Genomic DNA, 22,806 nt, shown 5'->3' with positions numbered 1-22,806 from the left:
AATGGGAGTTTGATGTACCAAAACAACTTTAATAAGTTGTCCAAAAAAGTTATTTAATTTATACTAAAACTATGGACTTATTTTTGTGCTAAGTTTCGTTCCCTTTCAATATCATTAACACGTGTTAGCGGAAACGTGAAACTAAAGAATAAGGAAGAACAACAATATTCAACGTGGTTCGGATCGAAATGATCCTACGTCCACCAAAGAACAACTGCACAAATATTTATTTTACTCTACAAAGAATACAAGTGAAATACTACAAGAGAGAGAACACAAATGCCTTAGAAGGTGAAAAGTAAAGTCAAAGGATGATTTGAAAATGATTTAAGAGCTACCTATTTATAGGAATAAATTCACCCTATTGATATCATCCATGATATCACTATGTGTCAAAAATGTCAAGGTTAAGAATGTGAAACCATTTTATAGTTTGCTTAAATTTCACCTACCAAGATATGATCTTTGACTTTTATTTTGTACTAATTATCTTCCTACAAAATATTAATGTTAATTCATCTTTCATTTAGTTTGATTCCACAAGAACCAAACCAACTCTTGCAATCTCCACCTTGGTTTGTGTTCCAAGCATGCGTATAAACAACTCTGGCCAAAACTTCTAAGCTTACTGGGCAATGCCATTGTAAGAAACAAGAAGAATCAAACCTTTGTTGAACATACCAGCTCCACCTAGCAGTTGTTCTCTTAGAGTTGCATCAATTGATGTATACTCCCGCGAAGTTCTTGCAGTGTGCAAACTTGGCAAGCGGGACTATTTTTGTCAACATGTCTGCAGCGTTCTCACCTATGATAACCTTCTAAACCTTAATAGCTCCCTCTTCTACGAAATCTCGAATAAAATGAAATCTGACATCAATGTGTTTGATGTGCTCATGAAATCTTTGATTTTTAATCAAATGAATAGCATTTTGACTATTACATCTATGAATTGATTCCTGCTGAACCGAACTTAATTATGCCACCAAACCTTTCAACCAGATAGCTTCTTTCACTGCCTCTGTTTCTGCCATATATTCTGTCATTGTTGTAGACCTCCTTCGATCAAGATCCCCTGCATAGTCATAATCTACATAATCGAGAATTGAAATACCTCACTTTTTCGGAAGGTTAGGCCAACATAAGGAGCTCCTTTCAGATATCTCAATATCCACTTGACAGCTTCCCAGTGCCTTTTTCCTGGATCGGCCATGTACCTACTTACCACACTTACAAATTGAACAATATCTGGACGTGTGCACACCATAACATGCATTATGCTACCAATTGCACTCGCATAAGGAACCTTTGACATATGCTTCACCTCATCCATAGACTGAGGATTTTGTAACTCTGAAAGCTTGAAATGAGAAGCTAACGGTGTACTTACAGGCTTGCTCATATGCATATTGAATCTTTCAAGAACTATTTCGATGTACCTCTTCTTAGAAAGATGTACAACACCATTTTCTCTTAAAATATCCATTCCAAGGATTTTCTTTGTAACTCCCAAATCTTTCATGTCAAATTCCTTGCTCAACAGTTTCTTCAAATATTTATCTATGTGATGTTGTTAGCAGCAATTAGCATATCATCAACATACAATAATAAATAAATCATAGAGTTACCAGACATCTTCTTGTGATACACACAACTATCAAATGCGCTCCTCAAAAATCCATGTTTAGTCATGAATATATCAAACCTCTTGTACCATTGTCTAGGGGATTGCTTCAAACCATACAAAGACTTCTTAAGTTGGCATACATGATCTTCTTTTCCTTTAGCTAGGAAACATTCAGGCTGATCCATATAGATTGTCTCTTCTAGATCTCCATGTAAGAAAGCAGTTTTGACATCAAGCTGTTGAAGCTCTAAATCAAATTGTGCAACCAATGCTAGTAGCACGCGAATTGAGCTATGTTTCACGACTGGAGAGAAGATATAATTGTAGTCAATTCCCTCCTTCTCGCTGAAACCCTTTGCAATCAATCTCGCCTTGAACCTAACATCTTTCACTTCTGAAATACCTTCTTTCTTTTAGACCCATTTGCATCCAACTGTCCTCATCCCCTTTGGCCTTTTAATTAAGACCCATGTCTCATTTTTTTGAAGAGACTCCATCTCTTCAATCATGGCTAACTGCAGTTGTGCAGCATCTTTGCAAGAAGTTGCTTCAACATACGAAGAGGACTCGAGATCCTTAATTTCTTCTTCTGCTGCTATGAACGCATGTGCAATCAGATTCGCTTGCTCTATAAGACGTTCCGGTTTTCGTATTAGCCTTTTGTCCTTTCCCTTTGCAATTGTGTATGGTTCATTGGCAGCAAGTTCGTTAAGATCTGCATCTTTTGACTCATCAATTTGAGTCTCTTGATCCCGTTCCTTGGTAAGTTGCACCGGTGGCTCCACTCGTCTCTTGCTAACTCCACATAAACTTTATGAGGATCAAGTATAGAGGATTCATAAAAGGTAACATCTCTAGTAACTACAAATTTGAGTAAAGACAAACACCAAAGTTTGTACCCTTTTTCTCACTCTACATATCCTACGAATTTTTCCTTTTTAGCCCTTTGTTCAAGCTTTCCTTCATTAACATGATAATAAGCTGGACACCCAAATATTCGGAGGTATGAATAGTTAGAGGGTTCACCTGACCAGACCTCATTCGGAGTCTTAAAGTCAATTACTGATGTGGGAGACCGATTGACAATATGAGAAGCAGAATGAACTGCTTCAGGACAAAATACTTTGGAAATCTTGGCTTGTAAGAGCATACAAAGAGCCTTCTCAAGAAGAGTTCTCTTCATTCTCTCGGCAACTTCATTCTGCTGTGGTGTGTGCCTGACCGTCTTATGCCTTGCGATCCCATGAACCTTGCAGAAATCATTGAACTCTTCACCATAAAGCTCTAAACCATTGTCTGTGCGAAGATACTTGAGTTTCCTCTCCATTTGATTTTCAACCAAAATCTTCCACTCTTTAAATGCTTCAAAAGCAACACCTTTTGTCTTCAGGAAACGCACCCAAACCTTTCGTGAAAAATAATTAATGAATGTGAGAATATACCTCTTTCCTCCCTTCGATGGAAGCTTAGAGGGACCCCATAAATATGAATGGATGTAGTCTAGAACCCCTCCCATCTTGTCTTTGCCTTTGCCGAAGCTGACCTTTTTCTGCTTCCCTCTCACAAAATTCAAGTGATCTTCTCACCATTCAAAAGGTTGCGGTTGCTCAACATCTCCAATGCTCGCGCGCTCATATGGCCTAGTCTCATGTGTCATAGTTTTGCCTTTTCATCATTAGATAATTGCAATGTAGATGTATTTACAAAGTCAATAGTGGTGCTTCCCACAAGTGTGTAGAGGTCATCCTCCAACTTGGCCTTTATACTTATAGCCTTGTTTATACAACGTACCCAGGGAGATCAAATTCTTATTCAAATCAGGAACATTATGGACTTTTGTAATAGTCCTCACGATTCCATCATGGCAGTGAACACGAACTAAACCAATGCCAACTATTTTACAAGTTGCATTATTGCCCATTAGTACGGTTCCTCCACTTGTTTCATAGCTACTGAACCAATCTCTTCGGAATGTCATATGCAATCAGAGTTTAAGACCCATTTGTTCTTCATAGACTCCACCATTGCATGATGTGTTAGTATATAATCGTCATTATTGTCATGTACTTGCTCAACAATGGATGCACTTGCCTTTTCATTGGACTTCAACATAGGGCAATCTCGTTCAAAGTGTCCCTGCTTGTGACAGCCCCAAAACTCCGCATTTTTTTTGTTCACACGAGACTTTGATTTGTACTTTGATTTTCTCCTTCCCTATTGGCTAGTACGACCTCTTACAAAGAGTCCACTAGCTTCGTCTATTTTGTCTCCTTCAAAATTCATCCTCACATCACAAGAGTTAACTGCTTGTCGCACTTGCTCAAGTTTGATAGGTTGTTTGATATACTTCATTGAATTTTCAATATCACGATATTTTGAAGTCAATGGAAATAGCAAAGAACATGCAAGCGTCTCCTCGTCCTTTTCAATTCCAGCAATTTGTAAGTCCATCACAAGTTTATTGAACGCATCTAGATGGTCTTGCAACAAAGTACCTGAATCCATCTTAAATGTATGAAGACAGTATTGTAATATTATCCTTGTTGTCACTGACTGGTCCTGGTAAAGCCCTTCTAGCTTTTCCCATAACTCTTTGGCCGTCTCTTCGGTACTTGTACTCAGTTCACAAAGTACGTTAAGTGTAAGGGATAGTTGGATTGCACTCAATGTATTGCTTCAATCTTTTCCTTTTCGAAATTCGATATCTTATCGGGATACTTTCTGTCACTAGCATGGATTGAACCTTCCCTCCATAGTAACGCCATCATCTGGATTTTCCAAATATTGAAGTTGTTGCGACCACTAAATCTATCAATTTCAAATTTCATGGAACTCATCTTTACTTGTTCTTCCTTTTCTACTACAATGTATTTGGAACTACAGAAAACCAAAGTAATTCTTTTCTGATGTGGATGTTCAGACTGTGCTGCAACTATAGAGCATACTCAGACAGAACCTTGGCTCTGATATCAATTGTTAGCGGAAACGTGAAATTAAAGAACAAGGAAGAACAATAATATTTAACGTGGTTCTGATGAAAATGCTCCCACGTCCACCAAAGAACAACTGCACCAATATTTATTTCAATCGACAAAGAATAGAAGTGAATTACTACAAGAGACAGAACACAAATGCCTTAGAAGGTGAGAAGACAAGTTAGAGGATGATTTGAAAATGAATTTAGAGCTACCTATTTATAGGAATAAATTAATCCTATTGATGTCATCCATGACATCACTATGTGTCAAAAATGTCAAGGTTAAGAATATTAAACCATTTTATGGTTTGCCTAAACTTCACCTACCAAGATTCTATATTTGACTTTTATTTTGTACTAGTTATCTTCCTACCAAATATTCATATTAATTCATCTTTCGTATAGTTTGATTCCACAAAAACCAAAGCAGCTCTTTCAACATGTGTAGTTAAAATTTCCTCCGGCAAATACGTGTACCACTTCAAATTAGGAAAAAAATTATTTACAAGGTTTTCAGTGATCTCTGTTCTCTCCTGCTTCTGTTCAGCTTCAAATCAAAGGTATGTTCTCTTCAATTTTCCTTATACTCTACACGTCTATCTCTGGTAATTGTACCAAAAGTTGATTGGTTTTTTTAGTCTTGCTCTACTGATAATCCTAATATGCGAGAAGCTCCAAAAGTGGATGTAATTGTTTGTGTTTATGATTATTTCTTTCTGAAATTTTGACTTGCATGTTAGAATTAGTGCATCACCAAATCGTTCTGTTGAAAATTTAAGGTGGATACATTGGCCTGCAAAATTAAACCATCTTGAATATGCACTCAAGTTGTTTGATGATGTGCCCAAGTTATCTTATTTGATAAACATGAATTTTGACTCTCAATTTTGATCAACTTTTTAAATAAATAAAGATAGAACTTATCCCATTTAGCTACAATCAATCTACTGCACTTCTTATCTTACCTACATATGTAAGTAGGATAACCTTAAAGTTGGTGATTATTAAAGCGAATCCATGAAGTAGTAAAAATATTTACATCGCACAATCTTGAGGTTACACCAAGAATTATATGTAATGCTCCAAATATGATAGAGTGTATTGGTGAGTATTTGTTTCAAAATACATATTGTTTCTTTCTTTCTGTAATGACCAAAAAAAGCGAAGAGGGATAGTGTTCCAAAAGTTTTGGAGATGCTTACTCATTCTCTGCCTGGTCCGGCTATATACAACTTCTTTCTGTATTTTTTTATGCACTTAGTGCATCAATAACACATTAAGGAACAAGGTCCATGCCTTCCATGTGTATTGACTATTCAAAAATGAATTACCCTCACAAGTAAATTGAACAAAATATGCTCACTACAACAATAACAATACTGATAAGTAGAACTTGCAGACCTTACCAGTTACAAAAAATATGAATTTCAATAGGAAAGCAAACATAGCAGAATATAGAACAAAGCGATTGCCGAAGATAACTTCACTCATTTTACCTGCAACTGAAGTATGTGAAGTGTAAAGTTCCCCTTCCACTTTCTTATAATAGAACCCTATAAGATCACATAGAAATATTTGTTCGTAGGTTAGCGTAGTTGCTTCCGGTTATATTTATCTTCCATGACGATTGCTGAACTAATTGGTGTTCTAACTCTTTTGTACACCAAATTTTTTTAGCAATGAATCCTAAACATAGAAGAAAACATTTCCGCACCGAAAGAGGCTTATGAAAAGAATTACCAAACGATGTGAAATATATCGTGATGTGCCATTAATTTAAAGGAATATGCTTTTGCTGCAACGACGCCTTAAAAATAGAGAGGCAACAACTAGGCGTCTTCTTGCAAATTCAAACTCTCTAATAGCTATTAAATCACCATGTGCTACTAAGGATAATCTTAATGTTGAATGCTTTTATTCCTCTATTTCACAAAGGTTAGAACATAAAACTAATTACTTACATTTTCCCTTACCTATGTATTTTGGTTCGACTTTCCGGGTGTGCTGAGTATGCCCCTTTAATCATGCTTGCACATATTTTTAAGAATTTACTGGATGTGAGATTGTTATGCCAACAAATGTGCCTCTAAAGGAAAAATAAATTGTTTAACCTTGTGAAGTTTTTGAAAAAGGTAAGCCTCTTAAATCAAATTGATAAAATTATGATTATACGTTTGCTATGATTCTACCTTATCAAAGACTTTTTAGATCCACCATAACCTAACGTCTTCTACAGTGCTTTCCCTTTAGAAGACGATCAACTGACATATCATCACAATAACTTGCACGAAATAAAAAGTTGGGGCTCACACAGCAGGTATTCTCATAACTTTATTGAACTGTATCACGCTTTACGATATCTGATTAGAAACTGTTATAATCAACGATCACATATGTGTATTATTTTTTTTAACCGTAAATATAATGGCTATCTACTCGAACACACAATTGCCAGGTAATATCCTCTATATGTTTATTTCCTGCTACAAAGCTTACTAGACACATTTAAGTTTAGTTTACCATGATTATGACTATATGTAGTCCCTATGAAGTTTCCTAATCTCATTTTTCTATAAAAAAAATTGGATCGGCAAACCTTTTTTGTTTCATAGTTTAAGTTCAGTTCTACATGATGATTCTAGATAAGCAAACTTATTCCTGTTTCATTGTCATAGTTGTAAAAGTGCATTATCATACTTATTAGCTAGATGAATAATAAGGCTCAGACTTCGTGTTTCAAGCCTCAAGGAATCCATATGTTTGTTGTCTGTGTATTTTCATTATCAGCATCAGCCTTTACGCAATATAATAGATCATTTTGTAGCTGCAAGAGGAGAGTAAAAGTCTTCACAATTACAGGCACCATCCAGGAAAAATAACTATTAAGTTGATCATAGAACTTAGAGTGTAGAATTGAAAAAATACTATATGAATCGTATGATTGATGTTCCCTTTTACATCAAATTCTTCCTGCAGAAGATTGAACCAACTTCGACACACCCACCTGCCAACATGCATCAATCAACAAACAACGGAGTACATTTGATCTCTTACGCGTATTATATGGTATGTCCTTTAAATACAAAATCTTTTGATTTGAAAATCAAGCAAAATTTTTTTTTTTCATTTTCTAAGTGACTAGAAGTTCTATTAAAAATACGGTAAAGGGGCCTAAATTTTTTTGGTGGGGTTTAATTAGTAATGGGTGGGTAGTGGATTGATTTATAAATTATATTAATAAGTTAAATTATAACAAATAGTTGAGCGCCACGTATTTTTAAAAAATATTTAAATAATTTAAATCAAAACTGTTAAATAAGTGGTCAATTTTGAACCCAAAGATGGATGACAAAGATATTTTGGAGCCAATAGGTGGATAGAGGGTAGTTTTGTACCATTTCTAGTACTTCAAGGTTATTTTAGCTCTTTTCTGTTAAAAGTATTATAGTTACATTATGTTTGTGTCATTTTTGAAAAGACGGAAGGAGTTAAAGGCTACAAAAGAAGCTATCTCAGAGCCAAGATTACGTTAATTAGCTATCTTTCTGTTTTCTTTAGCATCTTATTGCAGCACATGCCTGGAAAACAGGGTGTTAATTTGATGGACACAATTAATATTACATCCTTCTAGCTACATCAGGGGTGAGATTGATAAAATTCACCTCGAAAAAATAATAATCACGAATGGAAGTTTATACCATCAATCGATTTATTATCTCAAGTGCGAGTGTTACAATCTCTATGATTCCTCTGAATTCGTTTTTTCAAATATAATTCAAGGGCTTCAAAGCTTGATCTTGAACTTGAGATTTATCTTGATCTTAGTCTCTATCTTGATCTTGATCTTGATCTTGGACTTGAAGTTGAACTTGAACTTTATATTGAACATTGTCTTGATCTTGAACTTTATCTTGATATTGACTTCTAGTTGAATCCAAGAGCTTCGAGCTTGATCTTGAATCTGATAGTCTTGATCTAGATCATTCTTGATCTTTATCGTTCTTGAAACTTGAATGCTTGAATTCTTGAACTTGTAGAGAAATCTGCAGCTTTTGATCTACGAGCTTTCTTTAGTTTCTTGTTAAAATTCTTGGTTGTCTTTTCCGAATTATGATACCCCTATTTATAGTTATAAAATAGAGGAGTTGCGATTGGAATAGGACTCCCTTCGTCCAACAAGATTTAAGTGAAATATCATATGGGTTTTATGGAGCGGGCTTTAATTAAATTCGTATTTATATGAATTTAAATAATTAAATCAATTATATTAATCCATAATATTTATTTGGACTAATATATTCATTAATTTAATATAATCAAACAACTTTATAAAGTTATATTTAATATCTTGATCTTGACTTGAACTTTATCTTGATCTTGACTTTCTAGTTGAATTCAAGGGCTTGGAGCTTGATCTTGAATTCGATGGTCTTGATCTTGGTCGTTCTTGAACGTGATTTTGACTTCTTCAAATCTTGAAATTGAACACTTGAATTCTTGAATTGTTGAACTTGTTCTCTAGCTTCTTGTTTAGAATTCTTGGTCCTCTTTTCTGAATTATTAGACCCCTATTTATAGTTTTAGAATAGAGGAGTTGCGATTGGAACAGGACTCCCTTCGGCCAATAAGATTTAGTGAAATATCATATGGGCTTTTATGGAGCGGGCTTTAATTAAATTCATATTTATCTTGATTTAAATAATTAAATCAATTATATTAATCCATAATATTTATTTGGACTAATATATTCATTAATTTAATATAATCCGAACAACTTTCTAAATATATATTTAATAAATTTTAAGTGACTACAAATGCCCCCTTCTTCAAGTTTTGTCGAGATATTTTATATTTCAAATACTAGGCTTGAAGAATTTGAAGACTTTCAACTTGTATACTTGGAGATTTTAAAACTTCATCACCATTTGGTGGAAGTCCGAAGTTTTACAAAAGCTTACTCATAGTTTTAACTCATGTAATAGACAAAGTGGTAACATTTGGTTTTTTGACACACATGCAACTGAACTTAGAATATGGTTCTAACTGCCTACGTACCTCGATGAAGAGGATCAAGTCACAACGCAGTTTTAGAGGAGTGAGTGATTTCTTTGTTGTGCCATACACAGTTTATACTCGTGTCTCAAGGAGTATTTTAACTCAATGATTTAACTCAAAATTGAAGATTTAAGGGACATACAGTTTAAGCTCGTGTTTCAAGGAGCATTTCAACTTGAAGATTTAACTCAAACTTGAAGATTTAAGTGACATACAATTTAAGCTCATGTTTCAAGGAGCATTTCAACTTGAAGATTTAACTCTAACTTGAAGATTTAAGTGGCATACAATTTAAGCTCGTATTTCAAGGAGCATTTCAACTTGAAAATTTAACTCAAACTTGAAGAGTTAAGTGACATGCAGTTTATGCTCGTGTTTCAAGGAGCATTTCAACTTGAAGATTTAAATCAAATTTTAATATTTAAGTGCCATACAATTTAAGCTCGTGTTTCAATGGAGCATTTCAAGTTGAAGATTTAAGTGATATATAGTTTAAGCTCGTGTTTCAAGGAGCATTTCAACTTGAAGATTAATTCAAACTTTAAGATTTAAGCGACATAAAGTTTAAGCTCGTGTTTCAAGGAGCATTTCAACTTGAAGATTTAAGTCATACAGTTTAAGCTTGTGTTTCAAGGAGCATTGTAACTTGCAGTTTAATCTCTAGCGTTAAGGAACATTTCAACTTGAAGATTTAAGTGATATACCGTTTAAGCTCGTGTTTCAAGGAGCATTTCAACTTGAAGATTTAAGTCAAACTTTAAGATTTTAGCGACATACAGTTTAAGCTCATGTTTCAAGGAGTATTTCAACTTGAAGATTCAAGTGACATACAATTTAAGCTCGTGTTTCAAGGAGCATTTTAACTTGCAGTTTAAGCTCACGCGTTAAGGAGCGTCTAGATATACATTGACTCTTCAAAGTCATCTTCAGATGCAGACTTTGCCCCATTTTGAAGTTCTTCTATATCTTCATCTTCATGAGGTTCATAAACAGGAGATTGTTGATCTTCTCTTAAAGTCATGCTTAATTCCATGTCAAGTGCATACCTTGCATGCATATTTCAATACTAGAAATTTCACTAAGGCGATCTTTGCAGTTGAGGCTTAGACTTCTCCAGCGATTGATAAAGTAAACAATTGACTCATCTTTACGTTGACGAGCCTTTGTAAGTTCCATCATACTAACGACACGTCTCGTGCTATAGAAAAAATTAAGGAACTCTTGCTCTAATCGCTCCCAACTATCTATAGAATTAGGTTCAAGATCTGTGTACCAATCAAAGGCATTTTCTCTGAGTGATCGAACGAACTCTTTAACAAGATAATCATCATACGTCCCAACAGCATTGCAAGTCTCAATAGAGTGTGCTATATGTTGTTTGGGATTTCCTTTTCCATCAAATTGTTGAAGCTTAGGAGGTTGATAACCCTCAGACATTTTCAAGTTATCAATCTTTTGTGTATATGGCTTTGCGTATATTGGAGAAAATTTGAATGAAGACCCAGATTTTTCTTCGATGGCCTTTACGATAAAGTTCTTTAATTGATCAATTGGAATCAAACCTTCAGTTGAGATATGAATCTTTTTTATCTTTGTTTGTTTACGCATGACTCTACTTCGTCTTGAATTTTAGAAAGCTTCAAAGGTGATTGATTTGATCTTTTTTCAATCATGTTATCCATCTTATTTGTTAGCTTGAAAAGTTTAGCAACTTGTTCGTGCGCGCACTTTGTCAAGTCTTCAATTGCTTTCGTTAAGCTTTCTAGTTGTCCTTCTATGGTGGAAGACATTTTGATATTCTTGGATGATTGAAAAGTTGAGATGAGAGGCAGAGATTGTCCCACTGGGCGTGCCAGAATTTGGAGACGATTAAATTCACGTCGAGAAAACAATAATCACGAATGGAAAATTATAGCAACAATTGATTTATTATTTCATGTGCGAGTGTTACAATCTCTATGATTTTTCTGAATTCGTCTTTTCAAATATAATTCAAGGGCTTCAAAGCTTGATCTTGAACTTGGGATTTATCTTGATCTTAATCTCTATCTTGATCTTGATCTTGGACTTGAACTTGAACTTGGACTTGAACTTTATGTTGAACTTTATCTTGATCTTGAACTTGAACTTTATTTTGATCTTGACTTCTAGTTGAATCCAAGGGCTTCGAGCATGATATTGAATCTGGTAGTCTTGATCTTGATCGTTCTTGATCTTTATTGTTCATGATCTTGATCGTTTTTGAAACTTGAATGCTTGAATTCTTGAACTTGTAGAGAAATCTGCAACTTTTGATCTACGAGCTTTCTCTAGCTTCTTTTTAAAGTTCTTGGTTCTCCTTTCTGAATTATGACACCCCTATTTATAGTTTTAGAATAGAGGAGTTGCGATTGGAACGGAACTCCCTTCGGCCAATCAGATTTAAGTGAAATATCTTATGGGCTTTATGTAGCGGGCTTTAATTAAATTCGTATGTATCTGAATTTAAATAATTAAATCAATTATATTAATCCATAATATTTATTTGGACTGATATATACATTAATTTAATATAATCCAAACAATTTTATAAATTTATATTTAATATCTTGATCTTGACTTGAACTCTATCTTGATCTTGACTTTCTAGTGGAATTCAAGGTCTTGGAACTTGATCTTGAATTCGGTGGTCTTGATCTTGATCGTTCTTGAACGTGATTTTGACTTCTTCAAATCTTGAAATTGAACACTTGAATTCTTGAACTTGTAGAGAAATTTATGATTTTTAATCCACGAACTTTCTCTAGTTTCTTATTTAGAATTCTTGGTCCTCTTTTTTGAATTATGAGACCCCTATTTATAGTTTTAGAATAGAGGAGGTGCGATTGGAACAGGATTCCCTTCGGCCAATCAGATTTAAGTGAAATATCTTATGGGCTTTTATGAAACGGGCTTTAATTAATTCATATTTATCTAAATTTAAATAATTAAATTAAATAAATTAATTCATATTATTTATTTGGACTAATATATTCATTAATTTAATATAATTCAAAATTTTTTATAAATTTATATTTAATAAATTTTAAGTGACTACAATTGTGTTTTAGCCTTCTTTTTAATGTTAATTTGCATTATATTTTAGCCTTCTTTTTAGTGTTAATTTGCATTATACAAATAGTTGTCACTACAAATTTACCTACCATATGTAACAAAATAGCCCGGGCTTTTCCACTAGTATATATATATATATATATAAAAGCTCAACCATTTTCTTCTAACTTAAATAATTTACCAAAAGTTCTAATAATTGTAGAAGTAATAGTAATTAGCATGAGATAAGTTTTTTTTCTAAAAAAAATATATTTGAGAGAAGAGAAGTTGAAATGTGTGAAACATGGGGAATGACAAAAGAATTGTCATAGGATTCTGTTTGATAAAGCAAATAAAAATGAAGAAATTAAAATATATTAAAAAAAAAAAGAGGGAGCCTTAACATGCATGCCAAATGGTACTAGTGGTCGGGAAAACAGGAATCTTTTCTTCCAAAAACAAACACTTGTTCCCTACTATCTCAATCATAATGTAAAAAACTCTATGCCAGCCTATAACCACTCACTACACCACACATCCTATACAACTTACAAATTCTATTACTTTCTTTTTATTCGTTCAATTTTCATTTTTTTATTTTTGATTATGAAGTTCTATTAATTAATAGAGGTAAAATAATAAATTTTATTTAGTCAATAATTTTATTTATAATAGGTGTATTGAATAAAAAATCAGTGTCGGCTCTTGCCTTATGATTTTTATGCTAATATGTTAGATTAAGGGCCTCAAATTTTTATAAATAAAAAACCATGCTTATTTTTTTCATGAAAAATAAAAAAATAACTTTTTATGAAAAAAAGTATACATATGTGTGTTCTAATTTACAAGGAAATAAAAGAATAGTTGTAATTTACTTTGTTTTATACTTTTCAGTTATTTATTAATATTTTTGATAAAATATTACTCTAACTATCAAAGATTTGAAGAGGTAGAATGTATAAAGATTTAAAAAAGATATAATGTGAGTGTTAGCAAAGAAAATTTAAATCTTTCCTAACACTCACATTATATCTTTTTTAAATCTTTATGCACTCTATCTCTTCAAATCTTTGATAGTTAGAGTAATATTTTATCAAAAAATGTGAATAAATAGCCGAAAAGTATAGAACAAAGTAAATTACAACTATTCTTTTATTTCCTTGTAACTTTTCATATTAAAGTAGGATATACCAAGTTATCAACTTTTTGAATCTGATTTTATGATTCTAACTCTTATATCTTTATTTAAAATTTATCAACTTATTACTTAAAGAACTATATTTTCGATTTAAATAATAGTTGTCTCAGAAAAATGATGTTTTCAATGTTAAATTGATAAAATTTTGCTTCAAAATAATAATTACTTTTTTTTTAAAAAAAAATCATTTATGAAAAAGATATTAAGTAATAATTTACTTCTAAAAATTTATAAAAATAAATAAATACAAATAAATTTATTTTTATTTTAGGCCTCTTATTAAAATTTTGCTTTAGATCTCAAATTATGTTAAGTCGCCTCTGTAAAAAAATAGACAAGTAAATAGAGACAAACCACAAACCTCACATATAAATATCATTTAAATATCATAAATTTTACGCTAAGCAATAGGGTGATCCTTAAAATCTTATAAATATTGATTTCTTTTTATATTAATTGATCATTTTACTAAAAACAATTTGTCCATGTTATAATTAAATTTAGAAAACATTACTTATTACTCTTGTAGTTACTTTTCTCTTTTAAGTGTTCACATTTTTTTGGAAAAACTCTTTTAAAAAAATTAAATATAGTATTGATAAAATTAATTTTTACGTATAGTTATTTCTTAAGTATATAAAATAAAAGTGACTATATTTACTATATAAGAAAGGGGAATAGCACACACGTCTCCGTCAACGCGTGTGCTTTCCCGTAAGTAACATTGAATTGAAGGGGCATTTCAGACATTCAACGCTCACATAATCTTCCCACTGCATCAGCATTGACGCCTCTTTCCATGTGCAGCACCGCCAAACGCCTCCATTTCCAGGCTCTATTTTCTCCTCTTCCTCAACAATTTTGTTTGCTTTTAGTACGGTTATGAACTTCGTCCTTCACCAATTGTAACAACATCTTCGTCTTCAAACGTCTATTGTCGCTTCGTCTTTTCTTGTTCTCAATTTGTTACCTCGATGGCTACTACCTCAGGTAAGTTGGGATTTTTAAATAAAAGTGACATTAAGGTTTCAAAATAAATGGGTGGTGACATAAGTCTTAAATATTCGGTGTTGGTGACACTTATGTGTTTAATGATTAAGGATTGTGGAGTTGCCATCAAGTTTATAAGTTGATAGTTTGGTCCACTGAATTAAATGAAGGGTAAAAGGGTAATTTCACAATACCTAATTTAACCAACTTTTGGTAGGGATTAAATGAGGGGTAAAATGGTAAATTGATTATACCAAAGCTAATTTAACCAATTTTGGTGGGAAAATATTGAGCCAAAAAAGGAAATAAAAGCTTTTTTCCCCCCGCCTCCAGCCGTTGTATTCGTCCTCCTCTTCTTCTTCTGCTCTCGTCTTTGCTTGCTTGCTTTCCTTTCTTCCCGCTCTCTTCATCTTCTTTTCTTCTTCTTCTTCTTCTTCTTATTTTCGTACATTGCGGGTCTTCACTGGTAGTGCTTGTGCTTTCTTCTTCTTAAATCAGTTTTTTACCTTATTTGTAACTGGTGGACCAAATTTCATTTTGTTCAATTGGAATTACTGCATAAGCGTTATACACAATTGTTTCTGGCAAGTACAATTAATAGTTATTTAAAATCAATTATTATCATTTGATTTGGATACCTACATTTTTTTCAATAATTTGCATTCGCGTTTCCAACATATTGTTATATATGTTGAAACAGATGACTATTATAACATATTATAGTCATATGTAGCAACATGTGATTTATTTTCACAACAGAACAGTCATGTGTAGCAACATATGACTTACATCTCGCAACAGAATAGTCATATGTAGCAACATGTGATTTATTTTTATAACAGAACAGTCATATGTAGCAACATATGACTTAATCTCGCAACAGAATAGTCATATCTTGATACATATGATATAACTAAAAAATGTATCAACATGTTGATTTATTTTTCACAAACCGAACAGTCATATGTAGCAACATATGACTTAAATCTCGCAACAGAATAGTCATATATTGTTACATATGATATAACTAAAAAATGTAGCAACATGTGATTTATTTTTCACAACAGAATAGTCATATGTAGCAACATATGACTTATATCTCGCAACAAAATAGTCATATGTTGCTACATATGATATAACTAAAAAATGGAGCAGCATGTGATTTATTTTTCACAACAGAATAGTCATATGTAGCAACATTTGACTTACATCTCGCAACACAATAGTCATATGTTGCTTCATATGATATAACTAAAAAATGTAGCAACATGTGATTTATTTATCACAACAGAACAGTCATATGTAGCAACATATGACTTACATCTCGCAACAGAATAGTCATATGTTGCTACATATGATATACCTAGAAAATGTAGCAGCATGTGATTTATTTTTCACAATAGAACAGTCATATGTAGGAACATATGACTTAAATCTCGCAACAGAATAGTCATATGTTTCTACATATGATATAACTAAAAAATGTATCAACATGTTTATTTATTTTTCACAACAGCACAGTCATATGTAGCAACATATGACTTACATCTCGCAACAGAATAGTCATATGTTGCTACATATGACTGTTCTGTTGTGATAAATAAATCACATGTTGCTACATTTTTTAGTTATATAGTATGTAGCAACGTATGACTATTCTGTTGCGAGATTTAAGTCATATGTTCCTACATATGACTGTTCTATTGTGAAAAATAAATCACATGCTGCTACATTTTCTAGGTATATCATATGTAGCAACATATGACTTACATCTCGCAACAGAATAGTCATATGTTGCTACATATGACTGTTCTGTTGTGATAAATAAATCACATGTTGCTACATTTTTTAGTTATATAGTATGTAGCAACGTATGACTATTCTGTTGCGAGATTTAAGTCATATGTTCCTACATATGACTGTTCTATTGTGAAAAATAAATCACATGCTGCTACATTTTCTAGGTATATCATATGTAGCAACATATGACTTACATCTCGCAACAGAATAGTCATATGTTGCTACATATGACTGTTCTGTTGTGATAAATAAATCACATGTTGCTACATTTTTTAGTTATATAGTATGTAGCAACGTATGACTATTCTGTTGCGAGATTTAAGTCATATGTTCCTACATATGACTGTTCTATTGTGAAAAATAAATCACATGCTGCTACATTTTCTAGGTATATCATATGTAGCAACATATGACTTACATCTCGCAACAGAATAGTCATATGTTGCTACATATGACTGTTCTGTTGTGATAAATAAATCACATGTTGCTACATTTTTTAGTTATATAGTATGTAGCAACGTATGACTATTCTGTTGCGAGATTTAAGTCATATGTTCCTACATATGACTGTTCTATTGTGAAAAATAAATCACATGCTGCTACATTTTCTAGGTATATCATATGTAGCAACATATGACTTACATCTCGCAACAGAATAGTCATATGTTGCTACATATGACTGTTCTGTTGTGATAAATAAATCACATGTTGCTACATTTTTTAGTTATATAGTATGTAGCAACGTATGACTATTCTGTTGCGAGATTTAAGTCATATGTTCCTACATATGACTGTTCTATTGTGAAAAATAAATCACATGCTGCTACATTTTCTAGGTATATCATATGTAGCAACATATGACTTACATCTCGCAACAGAATAGTCATATGTTGCTACATATGACTGTTCTGTTGTGATAAATAAATCACATGTTGCTACATTTTTTAGTTATATAGTATGTAGCAACGTATGACTATTCTGTTGCGAGATTTAAGTCATATGTTCCTACATATGACTGTTCTATTGTGAAAAATAAATCACATGCTGCTACATTTTCTAGGTATATCATATGTAGCAACATATGACTTACATCTCGCAACAGAATAGTCATATGTTGCTACATATGACTGTTCTGTTGTGATAAATAAATCACATGTTGCTACATTTTTTAGTTATATAGTATGTAGCAACGTATGACTATTCTGTTGCGAGATTTAAGTCATATGTTCCTACATATGACTGTTCTATTGTGAAAAATAAATCACATGCTGCTACATTTTCTAGGTATATCATATGTAGCAACATATGACTTACATCTCGCAACAGAATAGTCATATGTTGCTACATATGACTGTTCTGTTGTGATAAATAAATCACATGTTGCTACATTTTTTAGTTATATAGTATGTAGCAACGTATGACTATTCTGTTGCGAGATTTAAGTCATATGTTCCTACATATGACTGTTCTATTGTGAAAAATAAATCACATGCTGCTACATTTTCTAGGTATATCATATGTAGCAACATATGACTTACATCTCGCAACAGAATAGTCATATGTTTCTACATATGATATAACTAAAAAATGTATCAACATGTTTATTTATTTTTCACAACAGAACAGTCATATGTAGCAACATATGACTTACATCTCGCAACAGAATAGTCATACGTTGCTACATACTATATAACTAAAAAATGTAGCAACATGTGATTTTATTTTTCACAACAAAACAGTCATATGTAGCAACATATGACTCAAATATCGCCACAGAATAGTCATATGTTGCTATATATGCTTATTCTTCATAATGAGTAATTGTTTTTTTTAATTATTTTCTCCAGGTAAAATATCATTATTTGTAGGGATTGATTGTTATGGTGAATGGGTCGAGAAGAAAAATCGATTCATATGGTGATGGGAGGATAGTAAAAAATGAGGAGCGGGTTCAATAGGGATGTATGTTGAAAGAAACATTTTGTATGATGAGTTCTTTAATTTCAAGTCTGGATACAATTGTAAACAGCAAGATCTTGTCATGAGTGTTTGATCCGAAATAGGAAAAACATTTGTTTTTGGAGGGTTTTTGATTTTTAGAGAGTCACCACTTAATTTTGAGAAAACTAAGAAAACCTTTGTTTTCAAATAACTTAACAGAGAAAATTATTTAAAAACAGATTGAGGGGTTCGGGGATTTCTATTAACGTTTTAGGAAGGTTTAAAAGCACCTAAGACGTCCGCTAACATGCGGTTATCCAACAACCAACTCAATTGGCTAAAAAGTTGTTTAACTTTATTTTTTGAGATAAAATTAATGAGAGTTGTTTTGAAAATGAAATGTTGATTTTATTATTCAATCGATACTCGCCAAATTTATTTTTAATTTGTCATTATTTATTTTTTTGAGTGATTTCAAACATTTGATCAAAACAAGGTAACATTTGCGAGGATTTGCTAGTTTCTAACCTTAAAACTAGCGACAATCAATCAAAATAAACAAGCGATAAGGAAAGAGAGAGGGAGAGAGATCTTTTTTGGGTCCAATCCCGGGTTCTGTCCGCCTTGACCGGAATGTGGACTTACATGTTCAGGTTTTTTACCCATTCGACTTTTTGGGTTTTCGACCTATTTTCTTTCGTACCTGTCCTAGTCTAAATAAATAATAAATAAAAATAAATAAAAAGGGCGACAAGGCTTATGCCTAAAATAAATACAAGACGATAAAAAAATTTGGGTTAATTGTCCCAATATCTTCAACTCTTCCGACTTAATTGCCTTCACTTGGGATCTATGCGTCAATTTTATGGACTGACTCGATTAAGTCGGTATTGGGCCTTCGTGGTCTATGGGAATGGTATGAAAAGACGCTCTTTCTGAGTAGCGATACAGTACGAACAAGTTGGAGCAACTGATTTCTACCACCACACGAGAAACTCGCAAGCGAACAACAAACCACGAACCCAAACTGAAAGAATGAACTTCAATGCTGAATACTATCCTCTCTCTCTTTTTTTTTACAAAGTGAACTTGAAGGTATATTGTAGTATTTCTTAAAAATTTCTTTCTACTCTCTACCTAAAACAAAAACAAAAGAAGAAAGCCCCCAATCGTTCCCCAAAAAAAAATTCCCCCTGATATGAAGAACAAAAGAATATATATAGAGGTGAATTTAGGGTTTTTGAAACGGGGAAAAAGACGAAGGAAACCCTTAAACTTTCGGCCCATTCCCAATTCAAATCCCAACCTTATCCAAAAGAAAAACGAATATCCTCTTGATTCCAGGTGATTCGAACGGATTTGAGGCGATGTGGAGGGACGAGATCGATCCATTGTACTGGGCGAGCGACGTGGAGCTATATCACCTTGGCGAGGACGAAAACGCGTCTGGCAAAACTGAAAAGCCAGTCTGCCCTGCTGCGAGAGCATACTAACCAGGGAGGCGAGGAGATGCGTTGGCTGTACGCGTTTACTCTGGGACTTTCTACCCATTGCGCATGAAAAGAAATTTCCTGGGGTTGGGTCGATTTGAGGTAAAAATGGTGAGCGGGTCGGGTTGCGCTTGGGCTGGAGGATTTAATTGTACTTGGTGCGGAAAAATTTGTTGGTCTGGAGGAAAAATGTGCCTGGGAAAGAGTTGAGATGTGCATGGGTTGATTTCAAATTTAGGGGGGTTAGAATAAGGAAGCTTGGGCTGGCAGAAAAAGGGCCCAAAAAGGTTCTGCCTCAAGATGTATTAAAATTTATAGGTAGATGAAAGGAACTAACATTAATTAAATAAGCTTCTTGAGTTTAACGGAATTAAATAATCAACTTAGAATATTTAAAAAAAATTAATCCAAAAAAATGTAAAGTATCATATAACACAACAAATTTGGTAAAATAATTAAACAAAATTTGAGGCCTTTTTGAGATGATTTTGAATAATCATAAAACATATTAATTTTATACATAATATGTAAAATATATTATCTAAAACTATAAAAGGTGGCAGAAAAATTCAGAATAACCCAAACTTTATATTTTCTTAAAAATTATAAAACTAATTATTTTAGAATGTTTGAGAAATAAGAAGCTCGTTAATTACTTTGTGTCGGGGAGGGTCAAAATTGGGTGTCAACAACTGTCCCTCATTTACTTGGATTGATGCAATAAATCCAAGGAAAATGAAATTGACTAGTCCAATTTCGACCGGCCATCGACTCATCTAAGAAAGGAATTTGGTACGGATTTAAGAATTATGGCCGAACCCCAAAAATGGGTCTCCTACATATCTCAGGCTATATGAGAATTCAGGCCACTTGTAGTTCAATACGCCTGATTTAACGCACGACTTTGATAGAAATCAAGTCATTCCGATATTGAATTTTGAAAATACCGAAATGCTTGGGAGTAGGATTCGAGATCGATTGTTGGAACACAGCCGAGTCTTCAACCTTGAATCCGCCTATATATTTTAAAACTTCAGGAATCAGCCTGCTTGTTCGACTCGATCGGTGGAAAAGGAAATCTATTATGTTAGATAACCTTTGGCTCCGGACGAGTGACAAATTAAGTCGAGTATGAAAAGGAGGTTTGCAACCTCTTAGCCATGAAGATGAGATCTTCACACCCGTAGGTAAGAATTTACACGAACATTATTTCCAAAACTCTTGGCGCATCGTCAATCAGATTGGAAACTTGCCTCCGGCAGACACCGAAATTTCGGATGCAAACTCTAAACTGACAAAAAAAAACAAAGAACCCACATTCCTTCCAATAGGGGTATGGTTTGATTGTGGTGGAAGTCGCTCCTCTGCTTGCGTCCTAAGAGTTTGACATTCCCCTTCGGACTATGTCCCAGTTCGCTGCTAAGAAAGGTTCCATGTTGTGCTGCATCCCTTTTAATGTCGTCCGCACCTGTGGTTGTTTTGTAGAACTCACCTTTTCGGGTGCTCTCGACAAAGACTGAGATAAAACTCGTCAGCTTAAAAATACAATTAGGATGGGAGACAGTGTCTTTTACCATGTCGACACTCAATTGTTTTCCTCGACCTTTGACGTCAACTCGATATGTTTGACGTAAAGCAAATAAAGCCTATGTCTGGTGTTTGCAATGTAACTTCCAATGTACTCTTCACTTGATGTCGAAATAAATAAATGCTGATGCGATGCTGATATATTTTTTTTGATGTCAATGTACTCTTCATGTTGATGTCAACATAAATGAAAGATGATGCAGTGCTGACGCTTCTCTTGATATCGGTGTACTCTTCGTGTTGTTTACTTTAATCAAAATAAAAGAATGCAGTTGACGCCAACAGATTAATATTTCTCTTTGGATGCACGATTCATTCTCCGGTAGTGCATGATTTCTTACGGGACATGAATATCTTCCCGTGATGCGTAAATTTGCAAGGTATGATGCATAATTTTTGTGAGGCATGAAATCTTCTCAGGGTGCATTATTTCTGTGAGGTATGAAACCTTCTCGCGATGCGTATTTTCTGCGAGGTATGACACCTTCTCGCAACGCCTAATTCTCTGCGAGGTATGAAACCTTCTCGCGATGCATAACTTATTGCGAGGCATGAAATCATCTCGCGATGCATATTCTTCCGCAATGCATGAGTGTTGACTCGCGATGCACGACCTTCCATGATGCATAGATATTGACTCGCAATGCATGATTTTCCGCGATGCATTGCAATGCATGAGTATCGACTCGCAATGCATGATTTTCTGTGATGCATGAATAATCATATCACCTCCAATGATGATAACGGTATAACGCCTTCCCGGTAATACATCGTCTAGATCAATAATAAACTAGCTGGCCCTCTCCGGGTAATGCATAGTATCATGTCCGACATTATGACGCAAATGATGTCCTTTTTGAATTTCATGTTGTTGGAAATCGATTGAAATAAACCATTCATATCCCCAAGTCCTCGACATAAGAGATATAGAATGATTCCTTCTTCTAGAAAAACTATTGATTCTTTGATGGTTTCCTCCTCCTTTGATTTCTTCTTATTCATTCATCGGAAGAATTTGCCGATTTCAAGGCAAAGCTATAAACCTGCGTCCACAGAAAAATTGTTAGTTTTA

General features: G+C 33.5%; 1 long non-coding RNA gene across 1 annotated transcript; it reads left to right on the top strand.

Annotated features, from left to right (window-relative positions):
• Positions 1–4,981: 4,981 nt before the first annotated feature.
• LOC107027919 lies at positions 4,982–18,799 on the top strand. The gene is made up of 4 exons (XR_001457779.2): positions 4,982–5,161; positions 6,838–6,918; positions 7,578–7,667; positions 18,564–18,799. It is a non-coding gene; the product is annotated as an uncharacterized LOC107027919 (long non-coding RNA).
• Positions 18,800–22,806: the final 4,007 nt, after the last annotated feature.

The sequence above is a fragment of the Solanum pennellii genome, chromosome 8 (genome assembly GCF_001406875.1).
Source record: "Solanum pennellii chromosome 8, SPENNV200".
NCBI lineage: Eukaryota > Viridiplantae > Streptophyta > Magnoliopsida > Solanales > Solanaceae > Solanum > Solanum pennellii.
Note: the sequence above shows the minus strand (reverse complement) of the source record. Positions and strands in the feature narration are given on the sequence as shown.